This window comes from Leucopleurus acutus (assembly GCF_964270905.1).
Source record: "Leucopleurus acutus genome assembly, chromosome: 1".
Taxonomy (NCBI): domain Eukaryota; kingdom Metazoa; phylum Chordata; class Mammalia; order Artiodactyla; family Delphinidae; genus Leucopleurus; species Leucopleurus acutus.
The window spans coordinates 158,822,656-158,848,607 of NC_139142.1; positions in this window are offsets into that span (position 1 = coordinate 158,822,656).

The following is a 25,952-nucleotide window of genomic DNA, read 5'->3' on the forward strand; positions in this document are numbered from 1 at the left end:
AAATTATTTTTTCTCATTTTTTAGAGTCTTTAAAAAGGCATAGTTATATAATTATAAATATAAATTATATTTTGCTGTATAAAGCACAACTATAACACTGTATTGTTGGATTTGTAATATATAGACATATAATACATATAACAGTAATAACAGAAAAGGAAGGTAGAGGAACAAGAGATATAGTAAACTTTCCATATTTTACTAAAAATAAGTATTATTTTGAAAGACATTGGGATAAGTTAAGATATATATTGTAATCCTTAGAACATCCATTAAGAAAAAAACTAAAAAATACAGTTAAAAAATCAAGACATGAATTAAATTTGTACACTAAAAATTTTATTTAACAAAAGGAAGGCAGTAAACAAGAAACAGAGGAACAAAAAAGACAAAGAATAAATAGAAAACAGGTAGCAAAGTGGTAGATGTAAATTCAACCATGCCAATAAATATATTAAGTATGAATGTACTAAGAATGGAACATATTTGGTAGAGAATGTCAGAGTGAATTAACAATAATCCAACTGCACTGTCTAAAAAAGAATACTTTAGATAAAAAGTAAAATAATGGGAAAAGATATACTATTCAAGTAGTAAACATAAGAGCATTGAAATGGCTCATTAATATCAGATAAAAAAGCTTTATAACAAGAAATATTTCTAGAGACAAAGAGGGATATTTTGTATTGATAAAATACAAAGGACCTAGAATAATAAAACTAATTTTGAGAAAGAAAAATGAAGTTGGAAGCCTTATATTATCTGATTTCAAAACTTACTATAATGATACAGCAATCAAGAGAGTATTGTAGGGCTTCCTTGGTGGCGCAGTGGTTAAGAATCCACCTGCCAATGCAGGGGAAACATGTTTGAGCCCTGGTCCTAGAAGATCCCACATACCGTGCCACAACTACCGAGCCTGCTCTCTAGAGCCCACGAGCCACAACTACTGAGCCTGCGAGCCACAACTACTGAAGCCTGCACGCCTAAAGCCCATGCTGTGCAGCAAGAGAAACCATGGCAATGAGAGGCATGCACAACGCAACGAAGAGTAGCCCCCACTCGCCGCAACTAAGGAAAGCTCGCTCACAGCAATGAAGACCCAACGCATCCAAAAATAAAATAAATTAAGTAAATTAAAAAACAAGTGAGTATTGTAGATTTTTAAAAAGATAGTATTGTATTAGATCAATGATAGTCACAGAGATCAAATAAACATAATTGAGAGTTAAAAAACTAAACCTTTAAATTTATGGACAAGTTATTATTATTATTTTTTTAATCTCAGCTAAGCTTTTATGGATAGTAAACAGCAGAGTCATGATTTTTCTCTCACCCTCATAACTTTCCAAGAAAAAGAAGATATGCAGTTTCCATTGCAAATTTGAAAAAGTCACAAGCTTTAGGCAAAAATATTTTTCTTGCTGAAACATAAACAAAATTCCTCTGCAGAAAGAAAGTAAAGATGGGCACAATTGTCTACTACTACTCTTTTTTTTTTAACATCTTTATTGGAGTATAATTGCTTTACAATGGTGTGTTAGTTTCTGCTTTATAACAAAGTGAATCAGTTATACATATACATATGTTCCCATATCTCTTCCCTCTTGCATCTCCCTCCCTCCCACCCTCCCTATCTCACGCCTCTAGGTGGTCACAAAGCACCAAGCTGATATCCCAGTGCTATGCAGCTGCTTCCCACTAGCTATCTATTTTATGTTTGGTAGTGTATATATGTCCATGCCACTCTCTCACTTTGTCCCAGCTTACCCTTCCCCCTCCCCGTATCCTCAAGTCCATTCTCTAGTAGGTCTGCATCTTTATTCCCATCTTGTCCCTAGGTTCTTCAAGACCTTTTTTTTTTTTCCATTCCATATATATGTGTTAGCATATGGCATTTGTTTTTCTCTTTCTGACTTACTTCATTCTGTATGACACACTCTAGGTCCATCCGCTTCACTACAATTAACTCAATTTTGTTTCTTTTTATGGCTGAGTAATATTCCATTGTATATATATGCCACATCTTCTTTATCCATTCATCTGTTGATGCACACTTAGGTTGCTTCCATGTCCTGGCTATTGTAAATAGAGCTGCAATGAATATTTTGGTACACGACTCTTTTTGAATTATGGTTTTCTCAGGGTATATGCCCAGTAGTGGGATTGCTGGGTCGTATGGTAGTTCTATTTGTAGTTTTTTAAGGAACCTCCATACTGTTCTCCATAGTGGCTGAACCAATTCACATTCCCACCAGCAGTGCAAGAGTGTTCCCTTTTCTCCACACCCTCTCCAGCATTTATTGTTTCTAGATTTTTTGATGATGGCTATTCTGACCGGTGTGAGATGATATCTCATTGTAGTTTTGATTTGGATTTCTCTAATGAGTAATGATGTTGAGCATTCTTTCATGTATTTGTTGGCACTCTGTATATCTTCTGTGGAGAAATGTCTATTTAAGTCTTCTGCCCATTTTTGTATTGGGTTGTTTGTTTTTTTTGATAGTGAGTTACATGAGCTGCTTGTAAATTTTGGAGATTAATCCTTTGTCAGTTGCTTCATTTGCAAATATTTTCTCCCATTCTGAGGGTTGGACAACCTATTTTTCACAGAGATACCAGAACATTTCAATGAGGAAAGGATAGTTTTTCAACAAATAGTTCTAGGACAGTTGACTATCCACACACACACACAGACACACACACACACACAATAGCAGGCCCTTATCTGATACTACATAAAAAATAATCCCAAATGGATTGCCCAAATATAAGAGCTGATTTTATAGCTCTAAACTTTTAGGAAAAAAAATGCAAGAGAAAACCTTTATGATTTGGGGCAAAGAGTCCTTTGGCATAGCACCAAAAGTGCAAACCGTTAAAGAAAAAATTGATAAATCAGATTTCAATAAAATTAAAATCTTTTGTACTTCAATTAAGAAATTGAAAAGATATCCCACAGATTAGGAGAAAATATTTGCAAATCATATATCTGTTAAAGAACTTGTATCCAGAATATATACAGAACACTTACAGCTCAACAACAAAAAGCTGAATAACACAAATAAAAAATGGACAAAGAATTTAAATAGATGTTTCTCCAAAAATATGTACAAATAACCAATAAACCCATGAAAAGATGCTCAACATCGTTAATCATTAGAGAAATGCAAATCACATCCACAGTGAGATGCCACTGCACATCCACTAGGATAATCATAATAAAAAAAAAACAAACAGACAGTAACAAGTGTTGGTGAGGATCCCTTATCCTTGTTGGTAGGAATATTAAATGATCCAGCATATTTGAATAACAATTTCTTAAAATGATAAATATAAGCTTATACCACCCAGCACTTCCACTCCCAGAGTTTTATCCAAGAGAAATGAAACATATGTTATATAAAACATATGTTAACATAAAGGCTTGTACATAAATGTTCACAGCAGTATTATCATAGTCAAAAACTAGAAACAATTCAAACGTTTATCAACTGTTAAATGGATACATGGTATCCATACAATAATATGGTTCATCTATACAATGGAATACTATCCACCAATAAAAATGAATGAAATATTAATGCATGCTCTAACATGTGTAAACCTCAAAACTATTGTTTTTAATTGAAAGAAGGCAAGCACAAAAGATCACATATTATATGTTCTAAATATTTATATAAAATAACCAGAAAATGCAAATTTGTAGAGATAGAAGCAGATCAGTTTTTGCCTGTGGCTTTAGGTGGGACCACAGATTGACTGCAAACAGTGTGAAGGGACTATTTTGGTTCTAAAACTGGATCGTGTTGATGGTTTCATAGCCCTATAAATTTACTAAAAATCATTGAATAACAAATTGGATAAATTTTATAGTTTGTAAATTCTACTCCCATTATCTGTTTAAAAATGTGCAACATAGATGATGTTGGATTTTTCCCATTGCAACCAATAGGGGCACAAGATTTCTGTTTTCCCTGTTGTTTTACTTGATCTTTTGGTCAGTTGGTACCTACTAGATTTATCCACTGTAAGAAACCTTTTTCTTGCATAATTAATACGTAATCCATGGGGTGATATTTTGATACTATGGGAATATCATGTTCCCACTAAAATTCTTGCTATCTAATTTAAAAATTTGCTGCTTCAATTTCCCCCTCCACCCAATTAGAACTCTAAAGAGTGCTGAGTGTATTAATAAATATTTCCCATAAGTGCTGGTGAGATGAAATCTCATCATAATTATCTGGGGACACTTGAGAGTCCTGTGACGGATGTGCTGATGAACCAAAAGTGACAAGGGGAAAGACTCTGGCTCGAGCTGGCATCGTGCCATTGGGTAGCATTGGTAGGTCCACTACATAGTCAGATTCACTCTCTCCAACTGTAAAAATAATCACCTGCTTCCTAAGAGTTCCGGGAAAATTAATTCCCTAATGACTTTAAAGATGTTTAAAGATCAAAAGTTCTACATATATGCTAATATTATTATCTCAAATTGTTCTCTTGCTCCAGACTGAAACTGAGATGATGGCTAAATCACAGCATCATAATGAAACCACATGATTCACAATCACTTTAACACTCAAGCAGCACAAATCTAAACGGTGGCACCGCAGCAAGAATATGCAAGAATCAGGGTAGCACAAGTGGTTCCCTGATTCTTAAAACCCAGGTTTGCATTTAATTGAACCAACATTCATTGACTCTCCAACCATGTCTATTTCCCTGTGGGTAAAGTATTGGACTTGGTCCCACTCTCAGATTCAATTTCTATTTATTACTTTCTATTATTAATTCTGAATTTGTGAAAATCTTTCTCAGAGAGAAAATAAAAGTATGCAAAGGAGATAATTATGTCATGATGAAGAGATGCTGATATAGGCAATGAGGAGACCTGGGCTCGAGCCCTGATAATAATGGGGTCTGACCCTAGGTGAGGGATTACCTCTCTGTGACTCTGGTCACCAGTCACACTGAGAAGTGGCTGTGGCTCTAGCTGCATAAGTTATTGCTAATGCATGAAGAACTGCAGAGACCATAGCAAAGGCCAGGCTATAATGAGCAAGTGAAAGAGGGGGAGGCAGGAATGCACGTCCTGTAGAGGGTGATGCTCCAACCCTCCATGGATCAGGCTTTAGTTTTCAGCTACCTACATAGTTATGAGCATAGATAGAAAAAGAAGACTTGGTACTAACTGAGGTTTTGTAGATTGTTTACAAAGGTGGCTGCAATAATTCTACCCTCCTCTGTGTGCAAGCCCCTTTGCAATGTGATCTTGCCACACCACCTATTTAAAAAAATGGAATTTTTCTCATCTCATGAATCTGGGCTCACCTTGGGATTTACTTGGACCAAGAGAATTTGTTTCAGGAGATATTGTGTAACTCCTGAGCCTTGGACTTAAGAGGTATTGCAGTTTCTTTTCTCCTTGTTGGAATCTGAGACAACTGTGCTGTGATGGAGACCAGGAGAAAAGTCCACATGGGGAAAGACCCAGCTGTCACAACGAGTCCTGCAATCCCCCAGGGTTGAGCCCCCCACTATATGAATGAGCTGTGGCAGGGCCAGCAGAAGAGCCACCTGGGCAACTCACAAACTCATGAGAAATGACAACTCTTGATAACCTACTCAAATACCAACAATAAATTGTTATTAAGGGCTGGAGTGGTGGAAATAGAAAACTGAAACCGAAGATCTCTAACAGAGATGTCTATTGAGCACTTACTATGAGCAGGCACTTGGAATCCTCTTAATAACCCTATGGGTTAAACACTATTCTTACTTTTATTTAACAGATGGGAAAACTGAGTCAGACAGGGCTTAACAATTTACCAATGCTTTTGCATATACTAAGTGGTACAGCCAGGATTCAATCCCATGTAGTTTTTGCTCCAAAGTCTATGTCTTAATCCTTTCACAAGGCTGCGTATTGTGGGCATTTTCCCCATGGCCTGTAGGGCATCCCTTTGGTTTCTGAATTTTTCCAGGTGGAATTAGGCATGTGCAGCAATAACCTTTCACTCACTAAAGGCTGTCCAGCAGTCTCGTGTCAAAAGGAACCATGAAACCTCCTTTCAGAAGGCTGTAGGACTATGGGTGTATTTTTAGAATGTTAACAGACCATTATCAAGCCTGAGTATCCATTCTTGAGACACACTTCAGTTAGGAGAGGCCGTGGGGTCATAGGGTCCAGACATGCAGTTCTGGGTAAAAACGAGGACAGAGTTTGTATTGCCAAACTTGTTTATTGGGAGTTCAGAGCTGGACACCTTAAAGCAGTGAGCTGGTAAAGCTGGGAACAGCCACACATTTCCCCAATGTATGGACCAGAGAGGAATTCACAGCTGTAATGTGATCTGATCTGACAACAGTACAAATGAAGTGTCAAAAGCAATTACCTTCTATACACAAGCAGATAAACAATCATCTGCCCTCAGTCTTGGATCCAGGCAATCAAGAAAAGGAGATACTGAAAGAAATGTGATGCTAAAATGTCAAATCTGGACACTGAGTTTCTTTCTTAAGACAATAACAAAAACAGCTCTTGATAAAGAATGAAATCAACATTGTGTTAGGATCACTGTGATGAGTAATATCTCCCTCTTCACTGAAATATCCATGGGCATCAATTTATATAGAGCGGAAAATATAATTGCAGAATTGACCTGGATTGGAAATGTGAAGAAGCTAAAGTTAAAGACTCATTTATTTGGAAAAAACTTTCATTATTTATTGATGGGAGTTAATAACCACGAAGTATTTTCACATCCTCTGTAATATCTCTTAAAGTAACAGTGGAACATTTATCGGATGCAATTTTAACTTCTCAAGGGATCACTCTGATTCATATTTTTAAAGTCTCATCATTTAGGGTTTTACTTTAAAGACTGAAAACACTTTCAAAGACAGAAATTGACAAGTTAAGCAAAAATTAGATGCATCAGCAAGAATATTTCCGGCCTGCCCCATACATTGTAATTCTGTATGGTAGTAGTAAGGAAACTCTAGATCTCTATGTGAATATGACTATGTGGAAAGATATCTCCAGCTCAGAAACGATTCTATGTGGCAGTAACTCTAGCTATTCCTTAAGAATCTTTGAAATTATGGATGTCAGGGTAAACACTGGGAGAAGTGAATGAAAATGACAGTAGCCAGAAGTTATTAAGGGCTTATTTACTACCTGGTAAGCAAATTGAATAATATCTTACAGTTCTTAGAACAGCCTAATCAGGTAGTCATATTTTGCATTGTTGCAACAAAACGGGCTCAGAGAATAAGGAAGTTCTAGAAGTTCAGAGCAGGTACCGCTTGGACTTGACACTCCTACATTCTTAGGATGTGTGTAGGAAACTGGGTTCTTTGGACCCATACCAAATCAACACTCCAGGCTTAGCTCAAAATACCTCCACAATAATCACATCTTGGCTTCTTTGTGGCTCCCTCCCAAGTCACCAACAATGTCCATTATGGGCCCAGTCCTATTTTGCCTTTGTTAAAGAACAGGGAATTTGGTAACAAATTTAGTCCACTGTCTTGAGAGGTGTGGATATAATCTCCTTTCCATCTATTGAGGAACTGACACATTGCTTATGTCTCCTATGTTTTCATTTTTCATCATTCATTTAAATTTTTTAATTGAGCACTTACTATGTACAGGGTGAAATGTTATGCATTAATGAATAAACAACAGACAAGACGTAAATGCTTCCTGCTTTAAACATGGAATTGCAGAGGCAAATATGAAATACAAATTGGTATTAAGTCCTACAAAACAGAAGTCTATGATGCTATACAGCTGCCTTGTCCAATATAGTAGCCACTAGCCAACTATGGTTATTTAAATTTAAATTAGCTAAACTAAACTAAACTATGTTAATTCTGTCACACCAACTACATTTTTAAGCATGCTCAGTAGCTACTTGTGGCTACTGCTTCCGTAATGGGAAGCACAGGTATAGAACACTCTTATTATTGCAGGAGATTCTATTGGACTGCTCAGCTATAATCCCTTGTATTTTCATCATAAAATTTATAACTCTCTAGTTTACTTATATGGATTTATCTGTTTCACATCTGTCTATTCCACTAGAACATAAACCCAGTGGAGGCAGGGCTTTGCTCTCTTTATCACTTTTCCCTCAGTGCCTAGCACATAGTAGGCACATGACAAATTTATTGAATAAATGAAGTAATGAACTAATAAACTAAGCTGGAAAGGCTTTTAGGAATTCAGTTTTGAATTACTTAGAAGAGGAACTGGGGAAGGAAGAACATTCTAGAGAGGCTAAGTGAAGGACTTGATATCCCCTTGAGGAAAAGAAGATGATTCTCTGTCCTTGGAGCTTAGCAGTGAATGAGCTAATGCAGGAAACCATAATGGAAGATGAGCTGGCAGATGGTGGCACCTGATCATGGAGGGTCTTGTGAAAAGTGGTCTTCCTCTTTCTCTATTTCTGCTCTGTTGGTCTAGTCTGGACAATATGGGACTGGACCATATAGTTCCCATGCCTGGAATTTTAATTTCTTCCTGTTGCCAGAGGTTTACTCTAAACCCAGGCTGGCTTGACCAGAGCCTGAGACCCTACCTTCCCCCTGCCTGATGCTTCCTTTCCCACAGTCCTTTGTGTACTCTGACAGAGCAGTGCTCCTTTGTTGCCAAAACCTTCATCAGTGTGGGTCTCCCTTTCTTGTCATTACCAGCAACTGCCTAAAGTATATTTGAGCTCATTACACATTTTTGGATAGTTTAGCTCCCCATAGAAGTCATCCCCTGGAGTTCGTACTTTCTCTAACTCATGCCCAACTCACACTATACCTTCTCCTTCCTGTTTCCTGCCAGTCAGTTGTGCTGAAGTCCCAGCACACCTTGCACCTTGTCTGGCTTATAAAAACGTCCTGCACGTCCACCTGTGTGCTTTCCAGTGGCATAATGAGGACGCACAAGTGTACCTCAGATATGTCTCATTATGGAAATCAGTGAGCTGAACCCTTCATTCTAAACTCTGTTCATCTCTTCAGGGATAAATGAGATGTCCCTGCTCTGTGAAGCCCAAAGGAGAGGGTAGAGAATTGAAATCAATAGGAAATCAACAGAGGTTCTCTAAGAAGTAGCACCTTGTGCCTAATGACCACTAAATCATGCTGATTTTAGCTGTGATGAACTGTGTTATACTAATTTACATTTTTAGTAATTTAGACACTTGGCATAAGACTTTAAGAAAACAATTTGGAAATATAGAAAACTAGCAGTAAATATATGACAGCAACCTAATTTGTATGTATGTACTTATATAATATATGTTACATATGTATGTATGTGTGGATAGATAGATAGATAGATAGATAATGAATGTTGCTATCCTCTTTTCTCTGTGCTAAGAAGAATACCCTTTTCCCCACTCAACTTTCCCTACTCTGACTGTTTCCAGGGAGCTTTTGGCAGGTCATCTCTGGGTCTCTTAATAGATTCAGACGAGGTAAGAGCTGGATTTAGGAAGATTAGAAAGTCATTGACAGGAGAGTTAGGGGATGATAGCACAAGCTTCTATGGACGGAATTAGATGCCAAAGGGGGAGGAAAATTGGAATAGGAAGAAGAGAGTTTGAGTTGGTGGTAAGTATGTGTGCGGATGAGGAGGGAGACATGGATTTGTGAAAAGAAGATATTAAGTTTTGCTTCTTAACAGGATATTAAAAAAATAATGCAGTAAGCATTTATACCTCTTTCAGTTATTTTTCTATGCTGAGCTGATTTTTTTTTTTTTTCAGGCTGGGTACTGTGCTGAGATAGGGTTATAAGAAGCCTTTACACAGGTATATTTCAAATGTTTAGCTGATAATTTTGCCCTGAAAAAGTCGAAGTCAAAGAAAAGTTATATGCACAAACATATACATCTAAGCATTCCTAATGATATCAGAAATTGGGAGACATTCATGTTGCCACCAAATAGGAAAAGGATCCAGTAAATTGTGTTTCTCAACTGGCTAGAAACATCATCAACAATAATATTGCTTAACCTTTATTGGACTCCTTGTATGTGCAATTTTCCAAGCCCTTTGCATATAATAACCCATTTAGTTTTCACAGTAACATTATGAGGTAGATGTTTATCATGTCCATTTTCAGATGAGGATGCTGAGGCATAAACAAGTTAAGCAACTTGACCATGGTTACAAAGCTAGTGAGTAGCAGAGCATTTCAAAACCAGGCGGTCTTATTTCAGGGTCAGTACTGATTGAGTATGTCATACTGCTGTTAATATTGTGAATGATGCAGACTAAGCAATAAATGAGAAAAAGTCACAGACTTATATAAAAATGCAGAACCTGGGCATTCCCTGGCAGTCCAGTGGTTAGGACTCTGTTCTTCCACTGGAGGGGGCAGGGGTTCGATCCCTGGCCGGGGAACTAAGATCCAAAAAACAAACAGAACCGAAATTTTATGAGATGTTATAATCACAGATGTTCACAAATCTATGTGAATGTGAGTTAGGTCTGGAAAGGAGTCATGTTGTAGTGAGATCATGGCTGACCTACTTGATTATTTTGAACTTTCATGATATTATAATAATGATTTTTACAAACAAAAGCACAAAACAGGGATAATTAAACAAATGCAAATTTGAAAGCCTATTCCAATTATTTGCTTAATTTTATATATTTATTGGAACATGATTCTCCTTGCTACTTTCTCTCTTTTAAAAATACTGTCACATCCCTCTTCTTTGGTAGGATTTTTAAAAATGGTAATTAAAGCCACATATAAACATATGGTTATGTCTAGTTACATAATTAATGTTAATATATGGCATGTAATCATCATCTAATTTGAATTATATAGAATGTGGTGACATAATTGTAACATGTAATGATGGAAAGATCCTCATTTAAGCCGAGTGAAATGACTACACTTGGAACTGGATGATTCTTAAATTACAGTTTCCCAGTTGCTCTAAGGGCCCTTCAGGGACAGGGACTGGCTGAGCTCTGCTTGTTGTTATGAGGAAAAAAGAAAACAATTTAAATACATGAGAAAATAATATAATGTGAAGTGTGATGTTTCTTGTTTTAATCAGACAGAAAAGAAAGATTAGCCAACTGTTATTTTTTTTTATTTTATTTTTATTTTATTTTTATTTTTTTAGCCAACTGTTATTTTTATATGATTTGTTAAATAAAAATTACTTTCAAGCTGAGACAAAAAAATATATTACTTCAGGCTGCCATTTATGTGCATCTCATTGGTCCACAGAGAGCACATCCATTAATCACGGAACAGGGCGCAGAATGAAACTACCGCCATCCTGGTTATCTTTACCGCCCGCCCTCCATGTCACCCCTTCACTCTGGTCCCTTATGACGTTTTTCTGGGCCAGGCATCCTGTTACAAATGTCTCATCCTTTGCAGAGTGTTCTGCTTCTGGAAAGGGCAAAAGATGACAGCCTCATCTTGCAGCCATAATTGAAAGGAGGGACGTGAACTCCCCTTCACTCTGGAGAAAGTAATGAAAGTTCCCGAGGCTCTGGCTAATGACAGGAAACGCATAAGTGGACAAAGTATCAGGTATCAAGAAATGAGTCTGGGAGTAATAAAACAAATTAGGGAAGAGAAAAATGTAAGCTAAACATGAAAGTGTCCCCTTGAGCCGACCTGTATTAAGTTGTGGAATTATCTGCCAAGGAGAATGCTCTGAGCCGCCCACGTTTAATAATTGAAAACCCCACAGGTTTACACACTGGAGATGAGACGCGGTATGATCTGCTATGGAATATTTTTGTTTTGCTCTGATTCACTGAAACCTCAAGAACTGCCTCAGCACTGGGGCCCGGAGACTTGGAATGGATGCCCTTGATTTAGAAGTTGTTTTTGCTGTGTTTTTCTTTCTTATGTTAAATGTCCTGCCAGAAACTCATTCAGAAAACCCATCGCCCTTGTAGAGCCCTGTTTAGGAACCCCAGCCTTCCCTGCAGGATACCCTCCCCAGAATCTGAGTGGTGAGGAAGAACCCAGCTACCCAGGGTGGTAGAGTCATGGCTCCACCCCTGACCTTCTCTGTTATAGAGGATGAGTCACTTTATTCCTCTAGATTATTTATTCATATGTCAGATAAAGGCGTGAACTAGACAAGCTCAATGCTACCTTAGGGTAAAAATAGACCTTTCCTGTTAGAAACCCCTATGATTCAAGCACTGAGCCATCAGAAAGGTCGGCATTATCTCAAGGGCCTGATGGCAGCATCAACCTCCACGTCAGCCCTGGGATTCCAGCCTCTGGCTATGTTAAGCGCCTCATGATAACATTTGCTCAACCCACAGGCTTAAGCCAAATCAGGACTAGCACCAAACCAGAAGAAAAAGTGGGACGTGACTTGAGGCCGTGCTGAAATAGGAATTGTCCTGATCTCATGTCCCAGCAGGTCAAAGTTTGGGGGCCCCATCCCACCCAGGACCAAGCCAACCCAAGGGAGTACAATTGCTGTTACTTATTTTCTGCTTTATTTGGGTGCCTCTAAGCATGGCCCTGACCACTGCAGCTCTCCCCTCGGGCCCTTAGAGTTTAGAAGAGCCATTCTGACCCTTAGTCGGGCTCTTCTGAGAATGAGCAGGGAAGGTGGAAGGGGTTGTCCTCCAGGTTCCTGGAGATGCAAGGGCTGAAAGAGCAGGGGCTCTAGACATTCCTGGGGGGCTGATGTTCCCTGTTTGCCACCATGAAGATGATCCTTTCCAGAGGCAGAGGTAAACTGGACTTGAGAGGATGACAGAAGGGTGAGGATGGTGTAGGTCTGCCCTTGGTTTTCTCGGACATCCAGGTCCTACCAGCCCTGGTGTAGTGGGGTCCCAGTTAGTATCCTAGATCAGGCCCCATGTGCATCAGAGGGTAGACCCTGGATCCCCTCTAATTCATCCCAGCTTGTTCTGGGAGCCCCAGTAGATCTCTTACATGTTCTAAGGAAGTCAGCCTTCCTGGCAACCATTTCCCTTCTCCTGAGGTTGTCATCATCTTCACGGGGGCCCCTGGGTTGTAGTCCAAATACATACTTGTCTGCTCATGGGTTAAGATGCCACCCTCTGTGTCTGCTGCAGATCCCCCCTTCAGATATATGAGGAATTCTGTCTTTTCATGCTTCTCTGCTCCATTGTCCTCTGACTGTGGATTTGCTGAAGTGCAGCAAACATGGTGCATCATCTAACAGCTACACAAAGAAACAGCCACACACCTAGTCCTTTATCCACATGTTAGTAATGCTCCTTTTCTGTGTACTTGTCATATGTTCTTTTAACACAAACCTTCTCACCCACTGGCCGTGAAACAAAGCAGGGCACTATGGTTCTTTCCTTCCATGTCCTCAGCCTGCCTTTTGTCTGTGAATAAAATTTTAGACGAAGAATAAGTTTAATCAGAGAAGTGAGAAAACGCAAAAACAAAGGAAAACTGTCTGATGAGACTAAATAATAATAGTTTAGTCATTAGGAATAGCTAAGGACCTTTAGTTCCTCCTCAAGGGCTGTAGATAATATTCTGAGCCATATCCTGTGAGCTGTCTTGTAGATACTGAAACCCCACCAGGTGGAAGAAGTTAACTACATGATGACCAGACTGTAGCCATGACATAAGCTGCCACAATTCCAAGAACTGGCCTCAAAGAAATGGAAACAAACCAACCCCAGAACTGAAGACTAACTGTACTTAAAGCAATCAAGATGATGCTGGTCAGACCACTGATGACCAATTTCAAGATGACTCTCAGAGCTGACTGTGCTGTTTCTGCATGTAGCCCCCTCCCTCCGTCTATAAAAGCTCTTGTGCCCTGTCTTGGGGGGTGGTGTGGAGACGGCCTTTGGACAGGAGTCCACCCTCCCAGTCTTACCCCCCTGGTTGCTGGCATCCAAAATAAAGCAAATTTTCCTTTCCACCAACCTTGCCTCTTTATTGGCTTTTGAGTGGCAAGCAGCTGAACCCCACTTTCGGTTACAGCCATGTGCTTAAAGTTATAGGGGCCGGGGATGGAAAGCAATCTAAGACTGACACATTTTCCTTCAGGCCCCAAGTATGTCTATTATTTGAACACATGGTTTCTGGAACAAGCTGTATGCATGGCCCCTCAAGCATGGAGATGCCTGCTGGGCTGTCCTGTAGCTGTTCCAGGCTCAATGAAGAAAACCTGTATGTCTCAGCAGGAACACAACTTAAGGCAGATTCTGGGCCTCCAGGTCCAAGGGTCAAGCAAATGACAAAACTGCTCCTGTGTGTTGTGTGTATTCACATGATATTAAAATTGACATTATATCCAGGCACAGTAGACACAGCACACCCATTTGAGTTCCAGGATAAAATGTGAATTTTCAAACTAAGTAAGCTAGAGCTCATTGCACAACTCTTGGGCCCTTCAGAGTCCCCTTTTCCAGTCCAAGACTATAAAAGCATTGAAGAAATTACAGAAATAAAATTTTGGTGATGGATTTTTGGAGAAAGCTGTGGAATCTTGTCAGTACCTCTTCCTGCCCCATTCTCAGGCCAACCCAAGGGCACTGTCCCCTATCTAAACTCTAGTAGCAGGAAATTCAGCAGACCACTTGGAGAGTAATACATGCTCTGACTGCAAGAGGTGAGGAAGAAAGAGAGAAGATGGAAGAAAGAGAAGTAACTGTAGGAAGAGAGAAGATTTCACATTAATTTTTTCAAGACTAATTTTTTAGAGCACTTTTAGGTTCACAGCAAACTTGAGGGGCAAGGCACAGAGATATCCCACATAACCCCTGCCCCCGGACATGCATAGTCACCTTCATTATCAACATCCCTACCAGAATGGTACATTTGTTACAACTGATGTACCTGTATTGACACATCACAACCACTCAAGGTCCATAGTTCACATTAGTTTTAACTCCTGATTGTTTCACATTCCATGGGCTTGGACAAATGTATAATGGCATGTCTCCGTCATTATAGCATCATGCAGAGTATTTTCACTGCCCTAACTTTTCTCTGTGCTCCATCTATTCTCCCCGACCCCTGGCAATGACTGATCTTTTTGCTGTCTTCTTAGTTCTGCCTTTTCCAGAATGTCATATAGTTGGAATAAATACAGTATGTAGCCTTTTTAGATTGGTCCCTTTCACGTAGTAATATGAATTTAAGATTCCTCCATGCCTTTTCATAGCTTGATAGCTCATTTCTTTTCAGCTCTGAATAATATGTCATTGTGTGGAAGTATCACAGTTTACTTACCCATTCACCTATTGAAGGACAAGTTGGTTGCTTCCAATTTTTGGCAATTATGAATAAAGCTGCTATAAACTTTCATGGACAGGTTTTTGTGTGGATATAAACTCTCAACTCCTTTGGGTAAATACCAAGGGGCACAATTGCTGGATTGGATGATAAGAATGTGTTTAGTTTTGTAAGAAACTTGTAAAGTGGCTGAACAATTTTGTGAAATCTAGTTTTGATCTGTCAATTTCTGAATAGAAACCGTATTTGCTATTTGAAGTGACCTGCATGTCTGTCTCTTGCCTAAGAACAGAACAAGGCACAGAACTTGCCAAACCAGTGGGAGACGATAAATAAGTCATTAAGTAAACTAAACTTGTCCAGCTCCTGCTTGTAAGACATTTACATTGTACAGCAGGCAGCATCTACTAGAAACCACTCGTTCCTCAGGTCACGTGAATAGTCCAGGCAGTGTAGACTGGGGTTTGAATTCTGCTCTTGTTATAGTCCTTAGAAAAATGTCTTACCTTTCTAAGCCTCAGTTTATCCATCTGTCAAACAGAGATTATAGTGTCTGCTTTTAAGGTTGTCATAAGGACTACATGAATCAAATCAGCAAAGTACAGTCACTTAACTCATGGTCTGGCATATAGCTAAGTAGTCAATAAATGTGAGTTCTTCTTTTTCTTTTTTTTGGAAAGGGAGAAAATCATTTTAGAATAAAAGTTGAAAAGTTTTAGAACCAAAGAATTCAGCATGGAGCTTCTTAGAATAACTAAAGCTTGGGAACCCTTTAATTGCTTTGAACAATTAGATTGAACATATGACTGAGGACACGAATAAGAACAAATATGGATTCAAAGCCCAACTCTGTGAGAAAAAATATATATCCTCATGAAGTTTCTCAGTTAGGGAAGGAGGCCACCTCAGAACTTCTGTTTAACAGCTGTAACGAGAGCTCAATTTTATTGAGCACTTTATACATGCTATGGTTCTTACCACTTTATTTACAGGTGTCATTACCTCCTCCACCTTCACAGAGGAAGAGACTGAGGCACAGAGCAGTCCAATCACCTGCCCAAGGCAGTTACTCTGTGACAGAAGCAGGTTTTGCATTGAGATGAGCCTGTGCTCTAATCTACTGCTGTGTAGACATGCCTTTTGAGACGTACCGAACGGGGACTGGCTCTTCCTAAAATGCCAAGTGAACAAGGCCTTGGGAAATTGTTTAGCAGTGACAGGCACGTCCCAGGAACGGCTGCTGAATAGAAACAGGGACAGCCAGACAGCTGCTTCCTGATCTAAGGGCCTCCCTTTCTTAAGGCTGGCTTCTACATCTTTTACGTGGATCAAATTTGAAAGCGGGGCTATGTTTCTTCTGGATCCAGGCAGCGACCTTGAATACAGGAAACACTTAGCTATTTACCGATGTCATAAATTTCTGTGGTGTGCTGTGAAAAGCTGAGGATGTTGCCAAGCAGGAATTTATCAATACGGTCCAAAAGTCCTCACTGCATCCCAGTCCCAATCTGTACATTGATTATATTTTCATAAAAGCAGTAAAAACAAGTTTAAACAAATTTTAAAAAAATGAAGCTTAATGCTACTCACTAAAGATATGTATGTGTATGTGTGTTTAATGTATCAATTTATAGTTGAAAGCCAGACTGTGTCTTCAACCATATAGTAATTTGCCCTCAGAAGGAAAACTGATACGTACTCATGCCTAGCCATGGAATAGCAGAATTGGCAATGTGATTGTTTTATTCATAATTTAGGCCATTTATACAACAAATAAATAAATAATATTTTAAAACCAACCGGGAAGAACTCATGTTTCATAATAGTATTAAAAACTAGCATCTGTGAGTTACACACCTAATTTTAAAAGGCTAAATTATTGGCTGGCAATTCAAGGGCATTATCTCTTGTGTGGAATTATTTGTTTTGGCTGGTTGATCAGGATTTTATGTTTTAGCCCTATACCAGATTAGTATTTTATTTTGATCAACCCAGCTCTAATATCACTGAATATCACGATCATTCACTCATATATTTTCTAGTTTTTGCTTATTTTGGTAATGATAAAGAATTTAACAAATAAAAATGTCTTTCAAAAACAGGGCTTTTTTTTAATGTTGTTGATACAATTTTTTACTGTGTAATTCTGACTACATTATACACATACAACTAATGATGTTTGTGGATTCCTTCATTGAGTCATTCATTAAACATATATTTATTAAGCCAAAGTATATGCCAGGAACTGTATTAGCTACAAGAGGATAAAATGATGGGCAAAATGGACACACTTTTTAAAATGGTGCTTATGGTCTTGAGTAAGAGTTGGCAAACTTTTCTTTAGGCTCTGGGGACCATACAGTTTCTATTGCGACTGCTTAACTCCGCTATTACAGTGCAAAGGAAGCCATGGGCAATATTCAAAAGAATAAACACGTCTGTGTTCTGGTAAAACTTTACAAAAACTGGCAAGGAACTGGCCTTGGATCTCGAGCTGTAGCTTTCCAACCCCTGGTCTAGAGGGAAAGCTGAATATTTATCAAATAATCAGGCAGATTATTTGCAAAGGTAAGCTTGCAAACTGTAAAACTGTATCTGGCTAAGGGCCATTGATGAGAGATGCATTTGATGGTCAGCATGAACAACTGACGGTCTGGACTGGTTCCATGTGGACAAAATGGTCTGATAGGTCTTTCCTGGGAGAAGGACAATTGAGCTGACAGCAGAATGACGGAACAGAAGTTATTTGGCAAAAAAGAAGAGTTCTCCATGCAGAGGTAATAGGATATGCAACAGCCTTGCAATACAAAGGTGTTTTATCTTTAGGAAGTGAAGGAAGGCCATCGAAAGATGCAGAGGTGGGCAAAGCTTTTCAGATGACTGCATGGAGAATTATGCCAAGGCCAGGGGTGCTTTATTAGGTGCCTCCAAATGGCCAACACTGAACTTCCACTTGGTCGTTGCCCTCAAACCCAAGGTGAGGCTGTGTGGTTGTCATACATCTCCTGAAAGTATGAACTTGACCTTTGCTCACCTACTGTTCCAAGCTCAGTGAGGGTGGGCACAGGGCTGGAGGCAGTCTGGTACAAAGCAGACATGCTGGGGTGGAAGGCGGGCATCCAAAGACTCACTTGGAGTCTCAGCTCTGCTAATGTGATCTCCAAGAAGTCACAGATATCCATGATGTAAGAAATTTAGAGACCACGAGGCTCTTTGGTTTTCACAGTTTTCTGCAGAGGTACTTTGGAGGACCTGGGTGAGTGGGGAGGACACAGTGGGCTGCCAGGGCTTTAAACCAATCTGTTCCATGTGATCTATAAAAAGAGACTTAACCACTGAATAATATTCCAGTTTAATAAAGGTGTCTAAAGGGAGAAAAAGATTGAACTGTATTGCACCACTGCCACTTACTTTCTTGGGTGAGGAAAGCGAGGCCCCGTGAGGTTAGACAATTTGCTCATTAAGAACTGACCCTTAGGCTGCTCTCTTTCCACCTTCATATGACTCCAGGCCTGTCACAAGGCCTGGCTAACACTTGTCCAAGCAACAATTTCCTTACCTGGAAATGACTGTTGTAAGACATGTAGCCAAGGGGATGGAGTGGAGGGCAGCAAGGTACTTTCAAACTGCCTGAGCTGGCATGGAAACAAGATGAACTGAAAAGGAATGTTCATGGAATTTTGGTGCTTTGAGGGCTTAGGTGCCTCATAAAATCCTAGTGAAGGTGCAATAAGCAGGACCAGAGATGCATAGAGGCCCAGGAGCCTGCATAGGAAATTAGAGATGAGGTATGGCCCATGGTGAGAGGCAACAGGAGTGATGGAAAAAGTGGGGAACCAGCCCTCCATGGGAAAAAGAACAGAGACTTGGAAAGAATTTCTCAGGCAGTCATTGACTGCTGTGGAACCTCTTGGAAAAGCTTGGGCATCTGTGGGCTGGTCCTGTATTGTAGACCCTGAACCTGCCCTCTGAAATAGGCATGGGTCCACCCTGCCTTCCTCACAGGGCTGTGGTCCTGTCCAAGGAGTCAGTTGGGTACCTGAAGTAACTCTGTGAGCTCTGAACTGCAAATTGTAATTGGGAAATGGAAACAGGATTGCCCTGTTGTACCTAATTCAACTTTTGTTTCCCGATCTCTACTCTCCAGGCTGGCTCTAGGGTTCAATGTTCAAACTGGAAAATTCCCATCATTTTAAAGTAGTATAAATTTTACTGAAATCAGTAGGGTTCCATTCTTCTTTGTCTCCTCACTCCACTGGTTTCATGCCATCCCACATTACAGGTGGCATTCTCATCATGATTCTGCTTATGCTTCCTTTGGATTTAGTACATTGCTTCCAGATCCATGTCTTTTGCTGCACAGACCTGCAAAGGCTTGTATCTACTTGTGAATGCCAGCTTTAGATTGACTCTGGTGAATGAAAGATCAAGCTCTTATTCCTGAGGTTGGGCTCAGCTACACTAAACTCGGTTTGTTCCAATTTGGAAATGGATTAAATCTAAGGACAGTTCCCTCTATCCTAGTCTTTTGACTTCTATTGGCAAATGTCCCATTGAACAAGCAGCAAACAGCTCTGACTTTTCCATGTCCTTTTAACCAGAAACTGCCTTAGAGCAGGGACCATCAAAGTACACAAGTGGTCCAGTGGTTTTAGCTGTTGGGCACTTCATATTTATGCAGACTTTTTCTCCAGTTCTTCAACTGAGCATAGGGAAGACAGACAGAAGATGTCCTAATAGCCTCTGTCATTAAAATCTCTGTCTGTGTGAGCTCACAAAGCCCCTTGTCTCTATTTCAGGATGGGATCCTGCATTTTAGCTTTGCTGTTGGCAGCGAGACAGAGACAGGTCCCTGCAGCTGGTCTTCAAATGTGCTGTGCTCTTCTCTGTCGGTTGCGGAATTGAACTGGATTGTCATGATAAAAAGCATCTGCTATTTGGACTCCCACAAGGCAATATTATAAAGTATCTGCTTGTCAAATTTTATGTGGGTTGATTATACATTTATCCATTAGTCCCCCACTGCCCTCAAGAAAGGGTAAAAAAATAAAATAAACCTATTTGATTGAATTTTAAAATAATCAACCATGTGGGTGTCCTTTTTAAATTTATGAGACTAATTTCAAATATTAAAGCTTTAGAGTAAGGAGAATAAAGACCCTAGTCTGCCGAAAGGGAGAAAAGCATAATGAGAATGCAGTTTAGAAGAATTTTTAAACTGCTGCTAATGGGAAAAGTGAAATGAGGCAAGTGGGGATAAAAAGCCTGTTTTTGAGATTGATCTTTAAAGAGAGAGACTTCTAAAGACTGCAGAAATGTGTATTCCAGAGACAAGAGAAGTGGATTTATTAATTGTGTAAAATCCGTCATTTTCGATCAGCATCAAACACTAATGTGATATGTGAGATTCATATTCTGTGACACCAGAAACGGTTTCAGTATGTGGCTTTTAGATGCAGCAAGGTGTTACACCGGAGAGAGGGAAGTTCACAATGGGTCTGTGGATGCTTCTTTGTCAAGATGCAACATGGACTAGAGCTAAGAATTAACAAAAAAAGTGACATTTAAAAACTAGACATGGTGTACCAAGTACTTTGCATGTATTCTCAACATCTTATAACATGTGATCATTCTCTTTACGTAGGAAGGACTATTAAGGAACCGTGGCATGTCAGAGTCAACTTTCACTAGCTCATGAGAGTGGGGTTTTAGTTTTCAGGAAATTTTCAAGTCAATTGTTAAATACAGCCATTATTTTTAAAGAAGAATATAAGCTTACTTTTAAAGAAATCATAATTAAAAAGGCAATACTCAAAACATCAATTCCTATCTTACTATATTTTACTAATATTTATGCTCTTAATAATATATATGTAACTATTGCAACTGCATGCTGCAAATATTATAGATTGCTGTGATGATGTGCATCTCTTCCTACCTCCACATTGAGTGGGGTCATCTTGTTGCATGAAATAGACCACAATGGAAATATTTACACCACAAAAGTCAGCAAGTGCTATAAATAATAGCATAACTTAGCCTCTTTTGTTGCTCATCTAGACCTAAGAAATTTATGGAGATAATATTAATGATGCAGAATAAATTTAAAAAAATATTGTGTTCACAGCCATCACATTATGACTAGCACACAAGTTAATAAACTATCCTTTCAGCCCTCAAAAACTGTCATTATCTGATTCTGCAACAAGGTCACTTGGGGCACTGATGAAGAAATGAAATTCTCCCACATATCTTTATTGTTTCACTTTCATTTTGTAAAGGTAAACTTGATATCAACCAACATTCATTTCAGTACTATACTTGTTAGTCAAATGCAACCACACATTGGCTGTGAGTATAAGAATTTGGCAAAAATCAATGAAAGTATTCTGTAATAAGCAATTGGCTCTAGGGAATCTATAATAAAGAGTGTTATATGTTTATTATTATTTAGAAAATGTATGCCACACATCTTTTATATCAGTAAAGTTTATACTAAGCATATGTATGTATATACAAGCATTTTCTTAAACATCTTTATTAAAGTATAATTGCTTTTACAATGGTGTTAATTTCTGCTCTATAACAAAGTGTATCAGCTGTACATATACATATATCCCCATATCTCCTCCCTCTTGCTTCTCCCTCCCACACTCCCTATCCCACCCCTCTAGGTGGTCACAAAGCAATGAGCTGATCTCCCTGTGCTAAGTGGCTGCTTCCCACTAGCTATCTACATTTGGTAGTATATATAAGTCTATGCCACTCTCTCACTTTGTCCCAGCTTACCCTTCACCCTCCCCATGTCCTAAAGTTCATTCTCTACATCTGCATCTTTATTCCTGTCCTTCTCCTAGGTTCTTCAGAACAATTTTTTTTAGTTTTTTAGATTCCATATATATGTGTTAGCAAACAATATTTGTTTTCCTCTTTCTGACTTACTTCACTCTGTATGACACACTCTAGGTCCATCGACCTCACTACAAATAACTCGTTTGTTGTTTTTTATGGCTGAGTAATATTCCATTGTATATATGTGCCACACCTTCTTAATCCATTCATCTGTTGATGGACACTTAGATTGCTTCCATGTCCTGGCTATTGTAAATAGAGCTGCAGTGAACATTGTGGTACATGACTCTTTTTTTTTTTTTTTTTTTTTTTTTTGGTGGTACGTGGGCCTCTCACTGTTGTGGCCTCTCCCGTTGCGGAGCACAGGCTCTGGACGCGCAGGCTCAGCGGCCATGGCTCACGAGCCCAGCCGCTCCGCGGCATGTGGGATTTTCCCGGACCGGGGCACGAACCCGTGTCCCCTGCATCGGCAGGCGGACTCTCAACCACTGCGCCACCAGGGAAGCCCCCATGACTCTTTTTGAATTATGGTTTTCTCAGGGTATATGCCCAGGAGTGGGATTGCTGGATTGTATGGTAGTTCTACTTTTAGTTTTTTAAGGAACCTCCATACTGTTCTCCATTGTGGCTGTATCAATTTACATTCCCACCAACAGTGCAAGAGGGTTCCCTTTTCTCTGCACCCTCTTCAGCATTTATTGTTTGTAGATTTTTTGATGATGGCCATTCTGACTGGTGTGAGGTATTACCTCACTGTTGTTTTGATTTGCATTTCTCTAATGATTAGTGATATTGAGCATCATTTCATGTGTTTGTTGGCAATCTGTATATCTTCTTTGGAGAAATGTCTATTTAGGTCATCTGCCCATTTTTGGAATGGGTTGCTTGTTTTTTTGATATTGAGCTGCGTGAGCTGCTTGTAAATTTTGGAGATTAATCCTTTGTCAGTTGCTTCGTTTGCAAATATTTTCTCCCAGTCTGAGGGTTGCTTTTTGTCTTGTTTATGGTTTCCTTTGATGTGCAAAATCTTTTAAGTTTCATTAGGTCCCATTTGTTTATTTTTGTTTTTATTTCCATTTCTCTAGGAGGTGGATCAAAAAGGAACTTGCTGTGATTTATGTCATAGAGTGTTCTGCCTGTGTTTTCCTCTAAGAGTTTGATAGTGCCTGGTTTTACATTTAGGTCTTTAATCACTTGTGAGTTTATTTTTTTGTATCGTGTTAAGGAGTGTTCTAATTTCATTCTTTTACATGTAGCTCTCCAGTTTTCCCAGCACCATTTATTGAAGAGGCTGTCTTTTCACCATTGTATATTCTTGCCTCCTTTATCAAAAATAAGGTGACCATATGTGCGTGGGTTTATCTCTGGGCTTTCTATCTTGTTCCATTTATCTATATTTCTGTTTTGTGCCAGTACCATACTGTCTTGATTACTGTAGCTTTGTAGTATAGTCTGAAGTCAGTGAGCCTGATTCCTCCAGCTCTGTTTTTCTTTCTCAAGATTGCTTTGGCAATTTGGGCTGTTTTGTGTTTCCATGCAAATTGTGAAATGTTTTGTTCTAGTTTTGTTCTAGTTCTGTGAAAAATGCCATTGGTAATTTCATAGGGATTGCATTGAATCTGTAGACTGTTTTGGGTAGTATAGTTGCAATGTTGATTCTTTCAATCCGAGAACATGCTATATCTCTCCATCTGTTTGTATCATCTTTAATTTCTTTCATCAGTGTCTTATAGTTTCTGCATACAGGTCTTTTGTCTCCTTGGGTAGGTTTATTCCTAGGTATTTTATTCTTTTGTTGCAATGGTAAATGTGAGTGTTTCCTTAATTTTTCTTTCAGATTTTTCATCATTAATATATAGGAATGCAAGAGATTTCTGTGCATTAATTTTGTATTCTGCTACTTTACCAAATTCATTGATTAGCTCTAATAGTTTTCTGGTAGCATCTTTGGGATTCTCTATGTATAGTATCATGTCATCTGCAAACAGTGACAGTTTTACTTCTTTTCCGATTTGGATTCCTTGTAGTTCTTTATCTTCTCTGATTGCTGTGGCTAAAACCTCCAAAACTATGTTGAATAATAATGGTGAGAGTGGAAAACCTTGTCTTGTTCCTGATCTTAGTGGAAATGGTTTCAGTTTTTCACCACTGAAAATGATGTTACCTGTGGGTTTGTTATATGTGGCCTTTACGAGGTAAAGGTAAGGTCCTTCTATGCCTACTTTCTGGAGGATTTTTATCATAAATGGGTGTTGAATTTTGTCAAAAGCTTTTTCTGCATCTATTGAGATGATCATATGGTCTTTCTCTTTCAATTTGTTAATATGGTTTATCACATTGATTGATATGCATATACAAGAATCCTTGCATTCCTGGGATAAACCCCACTTGATCATGGTGTATGTTCCTTTTAATGTGCTGTTGGATTCTGTTTGCTAGTATTTTCTTGTGGATTTTTGCATCTATGTTTATCAGGGATATTAGCCTGTAGTTTTCTTTCTTTGTGACATCTTTGACTGGTTTTGTTATCAGGGTGATGGTGGCCTCATAGAATGAGGTTGGGAGTGTTCCTCCCTCTGCTATACTTTGGAAGAGTTTGAGAAGGATAGGTATTAGTTCTTAAAATGTTTGATAGAATTTGCCTTCTATCTGGTCCTGGGCTTTTGTTTGTTGGAAGACTTTTAATCACAGTCTCAATTTTAGTTCTTGTGATTGGTCTGTTTATATTTTCTCTTTCTTCCTGGTTCAGCCTTGGAAGGTTGTGCTTTTCTAAGAATTTGTCCATTTCCTCCTGGGTGTCCATTTTATTGGTATATAGTTACTTGTAGTAATCTCTCATGATCCTTAGTATTTCTGCAGTGTCAGTTGTTAATTCTCTTTGTTTCATTTCTAATTCTATTTATTTGAATCTTCTCCCTTCTTTCCTTGATGAGTCTGGCTAAAGGTTTATCAATTTTTTTTATCTTCTCAAAGAACCAGCTGTTAGTTTTATTGATATTTCCTATTGTTTCTTCATTTCTTTTTCATTTATTTCTGATCTGATCTTTATGATTTCTTCCCTTCTGCTAATTTGGAGTTTTTTTGTTCTTCTTCCTCTAATTGCTTTAGGTGTAAGGTTAGATTGTTTATTTAAGATGTTTCTTTTTCCTTGAGGTAGGATTGTATTGCTATAAACTTCCCTCTTAGAACTGCTTTTGCTGCATCCCATAGCTTTTGGATCATCGTGTTTTCATTGTCATTTATTTCTCAGTATTTTTTGATTTCCTCTTTGATTTCTTCAGTGATCTCTTGGTTATTAAGTAGTGTATTTTTTAACTTCCATGTGTTGTATTTTTTACAGAATTTTTCCTGTAATTGATATCTAGTCTCATAGAGTTGTGGTCGGAAAGACACTTGATATGATTTCAATTTTCTTAAATTTACCAAGGCTTGATTTGTGACCCAAGATATGATCTCTCCTGGAGAATGTTCTATGAGCACTTGAGAAAAAAGTGTATTCTGTTGTTTTTGGATGGAATCTCTGTAAATATCAGTTAAGTCCATCTTGTTTAATGTATCATTTAAAGCTTGTGTTTCCTTATTTCTTTTCATTTTGGATGATCTGTCCATTGGTGAAAGTGGGGTGTTAAAGTCCCCTACTATGATTGTGTTACTGTCGATTTCCCCTTTTATGTGCTGGTCGGCACCAATCCTCTGTGCAGGAATCTTTCTGCTTTACCCTGTGCATCCCTGTTGCTGTGCTCTCCCCCATGGCTCTGAAGCTTCCCCCCCACCCCCCCATCTCTGCCAGTGAAGGGTCTTCCCAGTATCTGGAAACTTCCTCCTTCACAGCTCCCTCCCAGAGGTGCTGGTCCCATCCCTAT